Source organism: Hesperophylax consimilis, chromosome 25 (genome assembly GCF_061612785.1).
Source record: "Hesperophylax consimilis isolate HC1 chromosome 25, BYU_Hcon_1.0, whole genome shotgun sequence".
Taxonomy (NCBI): Eukaryota; Metazoa; Arthropoda; class Insecta; order Trichoptera; family Limnephilidae; genus Hesperophylax; species Hesperophylax consimilis.
In genome coordinates this window covers 13,733,340-13,745,887 of record NC_142860.1, presented here as the reverse complement: position 1 = coordinate 13,745,887, position 12,548 = coordinate 13,733,340, and the positions used below count along the sequence as shown (strand labels likewise).

At 35.0% G+C, this 12,548-nt stretch overlaps 1 protein-coding gene across 1 annotated transcript in view; it reads right to left on the bottom strand.

Moving 5' to 3' along the window:
* LOC149411558 (5-hydroxytryptamine receptor 1-like) overlaps nt 1-12,548 on the bottom strand; it is a 347,084-nt gene that overhangs the window by 216,379 nt on the left and 118,157 nt on the right. The window lies entirely within an intron of this gene.

The following is a 12,548-nucleotide window of genomic DNA, read 5'->3' as shown; positions in this document are numbered from 1 at the left end:
ATTATGGTTTATAAGTTGTAAAATGTCATTAATTGATGTAGTTAAAAATTAAAAAATTGTTATAAAACTAGATGATAAATTTGATAACACAATATAATTTTCTTAACGAGTCGGTTACACCGGCTGAGAGCAGCGGCGTTAACGTCAAGCAAACCCCCCGCACCGAGCCGCCCTCCTGCCCATTGTTATCATACAGTGCCGCCTTACGCAATAAAAACAAAATTTTAGTCGTAGGAACCAATGACTCGAGTAAGATTAAAGTAATACCCAAACAAAAATTTATTATCGTTTCACGCTTAGATCCCGACACGACGACGGAGGAAGTCATTTCCCATGTCAAAACGAATACAGCTCTCAGCTGTAATGCTAAAAAGTTTATGGCGTTTTCTAAAGAATACTCATCCTTTAAAATAGGAGTCGACGAGCAGAACATAGATTTACTACTAAAAGAAGAACTATGGCCCCGAGGAGTGGTTGTCCGTCATTTTAGATATTATAATAAACGCATTTCAGGTCAAGAAAACGCGAAAAAGCCGACCGAATCAAAATGACTGCTACTATACCAGAACGTGCGAGGACTCAGGTCTAAGATGAATCAATTTCTAGAAAATGTTCTTAACCAAGAACATAAATTCATCGTGATTACGGAGTCTTGGCTAAACGATTCGATATTTAACGCGCAAATTTTCGACAGCAGATACACAGTTTTCCGAAAAGACAGAAGCACTCAACAAACACGAGGTGGTGGACTACTGCTCGCTTTACTAAACGAAGAAAACATGCGAGCCGAACGACTTTCCCATCTGGAAACGGGAGACGAAAATTTATGGGTCAAAGTCACAATTCAAGGCTTATGTTTATTTATTTGTTCTGTTTATATCCCACCCAGTTCAAAAACGCATATTTACACGACTTTTTTCGAAACTTTAATTAGTAACTTAACTTACCTTGTTGATAAAAAAATCTTAGTGATTGGTGATTTTAACATTAATTCTTCACAAAATCCACGTGCAGTGAACACTGAGCTTTTATATGTTATGGAACTTTTTCAATTGAAGCAGTTTAATACAGTACTTAACTCATGTAATCGTACTTTGGATCTAGTATTAAGTAACTTTAGTATGTTTACAAAAAAATCCGATTTCTGTCTTGTTCAAGAAGATAATTATCACCCGACACTTGTGTCAGAAATTAGTCTTGATCATGACAGACCGTTGAAAAGTCGTTGTTTACATTCAGAAAATAACTTTCGTGGTTGGAATTTCCGCAAAGGAGACTTTGAGAAGCTGTACAGCCAATTGCGTGACCACAATTGGCTGGCTATCTTGGAGATCTCCGATGTTGACGAAGCAGTTAAGTACTTCTACGATACCCTATACGCGTATTTTGACAAATGTTTTCTAAGAAAAAAAGCGCCGCGAAATGAAAACTATCCTAGATGGTTTTCGCGTGAGATTATCGGGGACATAAAGACGAAGCTTGTATACCATCGACGGTGGAAACGATCAGGTTTGGATAGTGAACACGAGTTATTCAAATCCTATCGTACAAAAATTAAACATAGCATTTCAATAGCACACAAAAAATATATTGTGGAGGTAGAGAATAATGTTAAACACGATCCAAAGTCATTTTGGAAATATGTTTCTGACAAAAAAAATGACAGAGGCCTCTTAAATCATATTATTCTGAATGATTGTACTTACAAAGGAACTGACGTACCGGAAGCTTTCGCAAAATATTTCCAATCTGTCTATAATCCAGAAAAAGCTGATTTTGATTCTTACGTACCAGGACAGATTGGATTGACAAAAGCTCAAAACATATCTATAGAAAACGTTAATAACATGGATTTCAGTTTAGCAATAAGAAAATTGAAACCAAAAACATCATTTGGCCCTGATTTCATTCCACCCTTCGTCATTAAGGGTTGTTCTGAACCACTGTCTAATCCACTTCTACATATATTTAATCTTACGATTAAAAACGGAATTTTTCCTAAACTGTGGAAGCTGTCAAAAGTTACCCCTCTACATAAAGATGGTGACAAGTGTCAGGCAACCAATTACCGTCCTATAGCAATTCTTTCCGCACCTGCCAAGTTATTCGAAATAATTATTCATAAATATGTATATGCTAAGGTTGAACCATTCTTGATCGAACAACAACACGGATTTCGACGTGGCCGTTCAACCACTACAAACTTGATGGCATATACTGATTACGTGGCGAGAGCGCTCGATAATAATGAGCAAGTTGACACGTCATACCATGACTTTGCGAAAGCTTTCGATAAGGTTGATCACTTAGTGCTCTTAAGTAGGCTTGAAGAAATTGGTTTTTCCGAAAACTTAATTAAACTCTTTGCTAACTATTTAAAAGAAAGGGAACAATTCGTTTCCTATGGTGGTTTTAACTCTAACGCGTATCCTACAAACTCTGGTGTGCCGCAGGGTTCCAATTTAGGACCCTTATTGTTTCTAATTTTTATAAATAATATTCGGGGAAAAATCAAATTCGTCCGTTTTTTACTTTTTGCAGATGATATTAAACTGTTCTTAAGAATAAGATCATTAGAAGACTGTAAAAAGCTCCAGGAAGATATAAATGCAATTATTGACTGGAGTATTGACAGCAAACTCGGTTTCAACTTCCAAAAATGCTCAGTTATGTGTTTTACGAGGTCACAAAAGATCGTATATTTTAATTACAAAATGAAAGATACATCACTAAAGCATACGGTGACTTATAAGGACTTAGGAATTGTGTATGACGCTCGCTTAACATTTCACGCTCACATTGAAAAGATCTGTAAATCAGCTACAAGAATGTTAGGTTTTGTCATACACAATTCAAAGGAACTGACAAACCTTGCAGTCATTAGGCTGCTTTACTTTAGCTTAGTGCGTAGCATTCTCGAGAGTGGATCTCAGGTATGGGGGCCAGAGGACACTGTCTATGTACTAATGGTCGAGAAAATTCAAAAGAAATTTTTACGATACCTCTATATGAGAGAGTTTGGTTTTTACCCATGGCTGTTTCCAACAGCATTTATCTCGGGAATGCTGAATATCTGCAGCCTTAGTTCCAGACGGGACGTCGCATTATTGATGATGGCTTACAAGCTTCTGAATGGTTTAGTATCAATTCCAGACATTCTGTCAAAAATAGGACTTTATGTCCCGGATAATTTCACGAGAGGCCGCCAACACAGGCTTTTAATTCTTCCCAGGTCCAGAACTAACTTACCAATGGTGATGCCCCTGGGAAGACTCACTAGGTTAATTAACTCCCTTCCAGCTAACTTGGATATTTTCCATATGTCCTACAACGACTTTAAGCGCGAAATATTGTATTTGTTTTAACTGTATACTTATGTATAATTTTTTTTCCATATTTTGTTTACCGCTTTTGCATATGTTTTAACTGTATACTTATGTATAAAATTTTCTTCAATAATTTGTTTACCGCTTTTGCAATGTATTGGTTTTTGTACTGTTTTTGCAAATAAATAAAATAAATAAATAAATAAATAAATAAAATAAATAAAATAATTAAAAAAATAAGACATTTAATTACAAACTTAAAAAATATAACTTAAATAATATAATAGTTATTAAACTTAGAAAAAATAAGATATAAAAATAAAAATGTACTTATTAGGTAAGAGATATTAGAAGGTAGGTACAGAACTTGTAATACATCTAAATAACTTTTAGAATATTTTTTTTTAAAATTAATCACAAAATTAATCAAAAAATCAATTAATTCAACTAAAAAAAATCTGATACTTTTTTGTTGAATAACAGTTGTTGTACTTTTATTTTACTTGTAGGTGTTTTTTTACGATGCCGGCCTAAAATATACGTAGTAGTTTGAGCTAAGCAGCCGTCAATAGAATAATCTTCTAGCCACATAAGTGGATATTCGTAGAAATTTATTTCAGGATTCTCCGCCAAAGAAATAACTCCTTATACTCTTAACCCTCCCGCTCCGAATGGGGATAATACACGACCCCCAAATGAGAGTTTTGTGCAATGTCCAAATAATTTTTGAACATAACATAATATACTCTATAATTTAAGTATTCCAATAATTCGATACAAAAAGCCGCTAGTGTGGTCTCAAAAGCTGATTTAACTGGAAAAGGCTTTTGTAATATTTTTATGTATTTGGCTAACGCTTGATTTTGCATTTTTTACCATTTTTTTATTTATTTATTTAAACGCCATAAAATGGCTTTTACAATAGAGTGATACAATGTGTACACAAACATATGTGATAATGTGACGCAAGTGATACAGTTGTTAATAGAAGTGCAGTTAAACAATTCATAATTAAAATAAATATCTACTAGTTTAGTAATAGTGGAATGAATACTAGGTTTGTATAAGACCTGACATAAATCGAGGTATGAGGTGTTTATGATAATGAATAGTAATTAATATAAAGTAAATTCTATTAAGGCCTAGAATGTTATAATAACAGAGAATATGTTTTGTATTACTGCTGGTCAAAGATTGGCAATGATCGATTAAAACGGTAGGAAGTAAGTAATATCTGAATGTTACTGGAAAGGGAATAAGGAATATTAAGAGACACGATCACTCTGCGATATATGAGGGACCCTAGTAATCTCCTTTGGGTCGTACATGATCTTTACATTTAGATACGTAAAGGTTAAGTAGGGATTTTGTTTCCAAATTTAAGATACTTTGTACTACGGTTCCATATCTAAGTTCTTTGAAATTTGTAAAATATATATTTTATTTCATGTGTTTTTCTTTAATCTTTATCGTTTTAAGAATTTAGCAACACGCGTAAAACTACGAACATTCTCAATAAATATTCTTAGGTTGGCAGACAGCGATACAAAAATAATAAAATACTATTCTATTTCTGCAAGATATTCAATAATAATCATGACTTAATGAATCTACGTTCTAAAGTATGTAACCTCAGACAAAAAATAGAATTTAATTCGCAGTATTTCTAAAAAAGTTTTAAAAGGCTTTAAATTTTTCATATTCTTGTTTTTATTTTTGAGAAAAATTTACATATTAGAGATCGATGAATCATTTTCAGGTTTGTTAATAGTATCATTTTCATGGAAAAAAATTTCAAAAATAATTTTTCATTTCGGTCATTGTCCACTTCGACAAATAATATCCACTTTTTGACTGCACGCCCTTGGAAAACTTTTGAAATAAATTGGTTTTAACTCAAAAAAATAAAGATATCCTCTGAAAATGTGCATTTCCTGTAGTTTCGAGTTCCGCTTTACCCGACCTCCCTTATTCCAATTTTGAAAAAAATCGGTGTTAAATTCTAGATTTTTAAGATGGGCACGCAAATTTTTCAATTCGACTAAGTCAAGCCCCCCCTAAAATCTCCCATATTTTCAACAAAATTGACGGAAAACTCTAACATTTCAAGATGCTATGTTTTGACCTTATTTATGTGTTACTTTATTAACGTCCTTTTTAGGGGTTTTTGGATATGAATAGTAAAAATATGATTTAAGATTTTCACGGCCAAAAGAATTTTTGTTATTTGTTTTTGGGGTGTTTTGGCTAAAGAAGGAGTTAGCGCAACACGGAATAACACCCCAAAAACAAATAACATGAATAGTTCAAATTTACGCATGCTTTCTGGACCTTAATAAGGTATTCGACAGAGTTTCCCGCCCCCTACTATGGAAAAAACCAAAGGAAAGAGGGATACCATGGAAAGTGGTAAAAATTCTCGAATCATGGCACCGTCAACAGGAAAACCTTGTAAAGTGGAAAGATGGATTCTCAGAACCCTATTTCTTGAAAAGCGGGGTCAAACAGGGAGGATGTATGTCCCCAGTACTGTTTAACTCATACATGGACGAATTAACCCACAGGTTAAACAATGCTGCAGTGGGCTGCCACATCGGAGGTATATGTGTTAACAATATGAGCTACGCAGATGATATTGTTCTGATGGCACCGTCAATACGGGGATTAAGAATTCTCCTGAAAATCTGTGAAGAATTTGCTCACGAAACCAACATGATCTATAATGCGAAAAAACACCACTGCTGGTCATAAAACACGGGGAAGGCCCACAAAACATTCCCCCGGTCTTTTTGAATGGTGAGATTCTGAAAACAGTAGAAACCACAAAATATCTAGGACATATCATCAACAACAAGTTAACGGATGATGAAGATATTTTTTTTTATTTTTTTTATTTTTATATTTACTCCACACAGGAGGCCCTGAAGAAAATAATTTCCCTCAGGGCCTATGTCATCTTTGGGGATGCTGTGTGGAGGGTCTTTTTGTGGAGAGGAAGGAGTGAACATGGGTCTTGAAGAGTCCCATGTTGTAGGAGGGAGGAAACACAGAGGCCGGCAGTTCGTTCCACAGCCGAGCTGTTGAACTTAAGAACGAATCATAGAAGCGACCCGTTCTCATGTGACAAGTGTCAACTGTGTACAAATATTGGGCGCGCGTTTGGCGTGTATCCCGACTACGCACCGGTGCCGAAGGGATCAATGACGCTAGTTCCTCAGAGCATCTGAGAGGCGTGTACTGAGTATAAAATGTAACATGCTCAGTAGAAGATTTTGGCTCTGTAGTCCACGAGTGAAAAGGACGCTCTTCTTAGCCTTTTGCACCACCCTGTACACATGCGAGCTCTGGGCTAATTTCAAGAAAAGAACAATGGAAAGGCTTCGGGTGCAATATAACAACGCTTACCGATTGATGTTCGGACTCCCCAGGCACTGCAGTGCCTCCTCAATGTTTACAGAAGGGCGAGTTCCAGGATTTACAGCTCTGTTAAGAACCAGGATTGCAGGACTGGGGGAAAGGATAAACCATTCCAGAAACAGTATTATCATATAATCTCGTCTGACTTCAGGATCGAGCATTGAAGACCATTGGAGAAAGATACTTGCTCCCACAATTTAAGATCCGATGGACTCCCGTGTTTCTCTGCTTTAATTTAATTTCATTTTCTATTTAATTTTTTAATCTCTTTTTATTAATTTTACTATATGTAAATACTATTTGTACTTATATCCTCTATGGGATGTGTGGGATTGCACTAACCTCCCCACATCCTGGAATAAAGAATTTATTATTATTAATATTATTATTATTATATTAGAGCACATATCTATTATACATAACTAAACTGTCTCAGTAACAATCTTTTGTATTTGTTAAGTGATAAATTAAAGATATCCACTGATTCGGTATAATTATTTCCCTTCCTAAGTATTTTGGGCAATGAGGAATACATATGATAGTTAGTCCCAGAATTTTCGCACTGAAATAAATCCCGCCTTCTAGTATTACGTATTGGAATCCGAAAGTTTAGACCATCAACTACATCATTTATTTTATTAAGAAATATTAAGTAATACTTAAGATAGTTAGCTCCATGCTAACCTTTGCCTTAAAATATACTTAAAAATTGAAATTATTTTATCTGTTTAGACAAGATTCTGTCCAATTAAATATAAATGATCATATTTAGATATTTTTCCAATTGTACGTTTTCCTGAAGTAATCTCAGATATTAAAGTTATTTCGCTCATGGATTATCCAGGGATTAATAAAACCTCTTATTTACGTTGCAATTAGACTGGAAGTGTCCGCATAAAGCTAAACTGCCCCATTAAGGTTGGGAACCTCCCATTTTTCATATCTCTCGTAGATTTATATCCTTGCCACGTTCTTGAGTGCCCAAAATAAAGGCCCTTTACTCAGAACTAGTACCTTCAGTAAGCAGGGAGGTAATTTTAAAGAAGGGGGTGTTGAAATGTCTCCCGAGAAGAAGTTTGCGTTTTCATTTTATGTGGAAATACTAGCTAACAATCTTCCTTTGAAGAAACACACTGAAGCAAGAACTGATATAAACTAACTCATCGTTTAATTTACACTTATGCATATTATCACTTGTACATAATTCTGCACACTTGTACATTATTCCTTCAACTTGATCATGCTCATGCGCTCTGGCGGAATAAAAAGGTAACATCAAACACAAAAAAATTTGCAGACAGACAGACAGATATGTCCTAATGCAACCCCTATACAAAATTATCTCCAGTTAGAAACATGATCAAATGCATAAAAAAAATACAGTGGGTGGCAAGCCTACGCACGTCGGAAGTGAAACTTTTAGTATTCTTCTCTCTCTCTTTTCATTTCATTCTCTCTTTTTTTCTGCCTATTGACATATTTATAAGTAGCATGTGATAAAAAAAAATTAAATGTTATAAAAATATGGGATTCGAACCCGGGTCTTGCATAACGAGTGTCGAACGCTCTGCCTCTAGACCGCGAGGAGAGGTATCTCGAGCGACGAGAACCGCGTATACAACGTGTACTCCTCAATTGACTTGTCCCGCGCTTATTTTTATAACGGAGTTTGTATATGATATTATATTACGATACAAAATTCGCTTCCTTCAATCGATCGTTTCAAACAGAATAAGAAGGTTCGATCCCAAAAATTCTAAAAATAAATTACTCGATAAAAAAAAATAAATGTGCATTTTGACAACAATCATGTAGATATCTTCTTATATGTATGCCTGACAAAGTCGCAGCACGAAAGCATTTTATCATTTTTCCTCGTATTAAAAAAATCACAAAAAGAAAAAAAAAAATTAGTTAAAGCGGGGATCGAACCTCGGTTCTTCACGACGATAATCGGGCGCTTTGCCTCTAGACCGCAAAGCTGAGTTTGGAGAGCGACCGAAAGTAGGTATATAATATTGGCTAGGCTCCTATAGCGCAATGATCACGGTTTTTGATGACGGTTATGAGTTGGTTTTACTCAGGTCCTCGAAATTGCATAACGCGCGTAAAGAAGTTTCACTTCAAAAATATTATTTGAACCTGCACATGGAGTATGTACGTACATAATTAAACCTACCATACATTACATATATAAATTTTTGATCAAAAGTCAGAAAAATCATAGGCTTAGATACTTGGTTTTTATTGAGAAGATGGATTGGCTTCATATATAGCATACATAATTTAAAACCATGTAAGTGATTATTTTTACAACACGTACTTTGTATTCATTTCTACCCTTTAAAAAGTGTGTATTACCTCCCCTAATAGGGGGTCGCGTGACACACGACCCGTCACGGCGTCAATTAGACCATCCCCCGTCAAATCGGCTCGTATAAAGTTAATGAGGGATGAGATGGCAGTGATTTGGGTCACAGATTGCGTAATTTGGACCACTTTATTATGAATGAGCCTTTAGATGTTTTTTGTAATTTTTGCTTAAGGTTAGTGTAAATTTTGGATTGGTTTGCTGATTTTATGGAGAATTGAAAGTAACGCATTAAAATTATCCGAAGTTGATCAAACTGTGTTTCAACGTAGTCGATTTGACAAACGTTTGTAATCTAGGGTTAAAAAGGTTTAGGGTTAGGGAAAAACGCATTAAAAAAATCCTTCATAAATAATTATTGAGTTTTGGCGTAGTCGATTCGACGACCGTTCATAATCTAGGGTTAAAATTTTCACTGCGCGATGAATATATGGTGTTTTAGTAAGCCAACGCATTAAAAATAGCCGATGTTCAAAATTATTATATTTCGGCGAAGTTGATTCGATGAACGTTTGGGTTAAAAAGTGTGAAATAATGGGGCTATTTTAAACGGAAGTTCTTCGCTTATTTTGAACACGAAGTATACAAAATTTGCTATAAGGAGTGGGAAATGGGGTGGTTTTTAGAAATCTTATGTAAAGAGTCCTTCCTTTTTTTTGAAAATTAAGAGTGCAAAATTTCATCAATCTCGGAATAAAAACATATTTTTGTTTAAAAATAATATCCCGACCGCCCACAACATATACTCTCCTGTATTTATAAGTAATGATCAGTTTATAAATGGCTTCTTTGAGACATAGAGGTCATCATAATTCGGTGACAAGCATTTCCATTCAAATCGGTGTAGGTGACACTTATTTACTATCCATTGATTCGGATTGGTCATAATCAGAGGTTTATCGTTCAAATTGTGGTAGATTTTCATAAAAATATTTTTCTTCTGATCAGATCTTTTTAAGAACCATTCTTACCGAATTTTTTGAAGACTTCCGTCAACGTTTGAAAGTGATCCAGCATTTGAATGTTTTTTTTAGAATAGGATAAGAATTAAGTGGGAAAACAAGAGGTAAAAAAAAAAATTCGAGATGGCTTAGGGGATTGTAGTGTAGTGAGAAAGAAGTGACAAGTGTTTTTTGAGATCTTTTATGAGGATTTTCAAAACGAAACTGCACAATAAATGAAATAAAAATCTAAGATAGAAAATCATGCTTTGAAATTTAAAGTGATCAATAAAAACAATTGGTCAAATAGGAGAAAAAAATTCTTTAACATATATTTTTTTCTACATTGGCTCCACATGGAAAATCTCTGACGATAATCATTTCTCTCAGGGTCTATACCATCTTTGGGAAAGCTGTGTGGAGGGTTTTTTGTTTGGAAGGAAGGAGAGAAAGATCTGGAAAGGAAAATGGAATTAGGTGTGAGTAGGAATCTATGGGTATGAGTATGTCCAGGATTGACAGACGTTTGAATCCATCCATCCTACTGCAATGGGTTGAGATAATTTATTGAAGGATAACGGTGATACATGTGGTAAAAATGTTTATTTAAAAAAGATAACTTATTTTGAATAATTGCATTTTTTTATTTCAATTATTTATTAATGTTCATTCGAGATACAGAAGATTTCGAACTGCTCCCTGGTAACCGAAGCTGGTGAGAACTATAGCAACCCCAACCGGAGTATGTAGTGAGGCTGAAGAGTAAGGGGAAATAAAGGAGATAATGGAAGGTAGGTAGGAAGACTGTTCAAATTTGGTCACCAAATACAGGTAAGGCTGTTTCAAACAATGTTTCAATTCTGAATGGTAGTCTCTTACGAGGGCGAAACTGACAGTATCTACTACAATGGAACATGCCGCAATTATAGATACTATGTATTATTTTATGCGTATTAAGTTTCACCCCGTTTAGTGACTTAGCAGGGGTGAGGATTGTCTAGGTCTTGGCGGCGGATACGTCTTCCCACCTATTGTGTTGTGGTCCGGATTTGGAGAAACTGGTTGAGGGAGATCTTTTTACCTCTCGTGCAGGACTCGACCCATAGCCTTGTATCACAGCAATAGGGATGAATTCAAACGCTTGTCACTCGTGGATACACAAAACCCCAGATTCGTACTCACCCCTCGTACGTTTTTTCTCTCCCAAATCATCATATTCTCCATTTAAAAATGAACACTCAAAAACACCTTCAAAGATGACATAGTCTTTGAGGGAGATAATTTTTCTCAGGTTCTCTTGTGTGTAGCTAATGTAATAAAAATAATTACGACAGAACAAAAAATGAGATGTATGTAGAATGCGGGTGCTGTCAATTAAAAAGTAAAAATTACATTTCGAAACATCAAAAAAAAAGATAATTAACTTCTTTGAAATTCAGAAATTTAGCGTACGCAAAAATATTTATGGTAAAATTCTCCGGAGAGGATTTAAGGCTACGCATACACGTGCTATCTCTTTCTCCTCGACGCCATTACCCCTCCCAAATTTTGTCATAAAGAGAATCTTCTACAAGAAAGTAATAAAATTACGCTCGTACGGTAAATTTTTTAGATCATATAAGTGATTTAAATAATATGAATATATCTTAAAAAATAGTACGACGACATTGACAACTAAGCGATTGATACGTCAAGCTATGCAGTCGACGTGAGTTCATCAATAACTCTAGCATGCACGGTGTTGTTTTATATAATGTCAATAGTTTTTATCAGTGTCGGTAAAAAATCGCTCAACAATGGCAACACTGACAAATTTTCTCCATTGTTTAGATTTAGAATCATCAAAGTAAATTGATTTTTTTTTTTGGTTTTATGGTTTATTTTACACACTCGCTCCTGCAACATGAGTTTGTTAGAGACCGACGTTCACTCCTTCCTCTCCCCAAATAATATGATATGTCAAGGGAATTTTTTTTTGTGCAGTAAATGTAAAACAAATGGTGATTGTTCATTAACCGATAGCAAAAATATTTATGTACATGTTATATACTATAATTTGTATCCTGTTCTGTTAATATAACTCTAATGGATATGGATAGATGGATAAGGCTCTCGAATAGCAATCCGGAGGTCGCGGGTTTTTATCCCGACGTGCGTAAGAAAATTTCATTTGATCAATTTATGTTATTTCGCAATTCACATTCTAGAGTGGAAGACACTCTCAGAATGGCTTTAGCCGTGTTTGATGGCAAGATCTGAATAGCTGGGAACTTCTCCATCTTCTCTTCCTCATTTTTTTTCCCTCCTCACTACCTTCAGCTTCACGACACACCCCGATTGGGAAAGTCATAGTCTCACAGGCTCGAGAAGTTGGGATCATTGAGAAAAATTTACATAAAAATTAACTTCATTAGATATCTTCTCAGAATGTACTTTAAAAGGTCTCTTACTCTCGTGCAATGACTGCCTTTGTCAGGTGCTCAATATTAATAA